At 41.1% G+C, this 1191-nt stretch overlaps 1 non-coding gene across 1 annotated transcript; it reads left to right on the top strand.

Annotated features, from left to right (window-relative positions):
* The first annotated feature begins 408 nt into the window (after positions 1 to 408).
* Positions 409 to 515, top strand: LOC137964331 (small nucleolar RNA R71). The gene has a single exon (XR_011115528.1). It is a non-coding gene; the product is annotated as a small nucleolar RNA R71 (small nucleolar RNA).
* Positions 516 to 1191: the final 676 nt, after the last annotated feature.

Genomic DNA, 1191 nt, shown 5'->3' on the forward strand with positions numbered 1-1191 from the left:
ACTGCATTCAAGTCCTCAATGAGCTCTGGGTAGGATGAACTAGATGGACACATTTGTGTGGGATGAGATGAACCAGAGCATATGGCACAGACAGTAGATGGGTTAGGAGCAGGTGAACTCTTGGACACCATAAGGGCATCAATTTTTCTAGTCAACCCCTCAATCTTGGCCATGAGCATGGGTGTTTCACTAACCTCGTAGAGACCCCCTCTTTTGGCTTCGTGGGATCTCCTATCAACATTAAATGACGAACCCCATTGCTGAGATTGATCACTCAATGTTTCAAAGAAGTCCCACACCTCAGTAGCACTCTTACCCATCAAACTCCCACCACTCGTTGCATCTACCATGGATCTAACCTGGGGTGTAAGTCCTTGATAAAAATATTGCACTAAATGCCATTTCTCAAACCCATGATGCGGACACCTACGGATCAAATCCTTCCATTTCTCCCAAGCCTCATAAAAGTGTTCACCCTCCTGCTGCATAAAGTTGGAGATTTCTCTCCTGAGGGCTGTAGTTCTCTGAATGGGAGTACTTGGATAAGAATTTTATGACTAATGTGTCCCATGAAGTAATGTTGCCCACCTCCAAGGAATTAAGCCAAGACTTGGCCTTATCCTTAAGTGAAAATGGAAAAAGTCTTAACCGGATAGAGTCATCTGAGAAATTCTGGAATTTAAAAGTTGCACAAATATCTAAGAATTCCTTGATGTGGTAATATGGGTCCTCCTTCTCCAACCCATAGAATGTAGGGAGGAGTTGGATCACACCCGGTTTCAACTCATAACTGGCGGCAGTAGTGGGTGGCAATATAATGCAAGAAGGTGATGTGAAGTGGGATGGGATAGAATAATCCCTCAGGGCTTTACGGTCACCTGCTGCAGGTAACTGTAATGGTTCGCCCTGATTGGCCATGGTAACTCCTAACTTGACTTCGGGTGTTTTCCTACAAATATGTTCTACCTCTTCAACAAAGGGAGCTAATGGTCCACCTAGGGAGCGGCGCCCGTGCATAAAAACACAAAAAGAAACAAAACGAACTATCAAATTAAGCTAACAAACTCACTACTAAAAATATGAACTAACTAGAAGAAATAAAAATAATTCCATACAAAATACCAAGCTAAAATTATGAAAGCAAAAAATAAAAAATAAAAAATAAAATAAAATAAAATAAAATAAAAATAA

Source organism: Aristolochia californica, unplaced genomic scaffold (genome assembly GCF_029961685.1).
Source record: "Aristolochia californica isolate CCGP_79_NKW_82.1479 unplaced genomic scaffold, dmAriCali1.0.hap1 SCAF_4, whole genome shotgun sequence".
Taxonomy (NCBI): domain Eukaryota; kingdom Viridiplantae; phylum Streptophyta; class Magnoliopsida; order Piperales; family Aristolochiaceae; genus Aristolochia; species Aristolochia californica.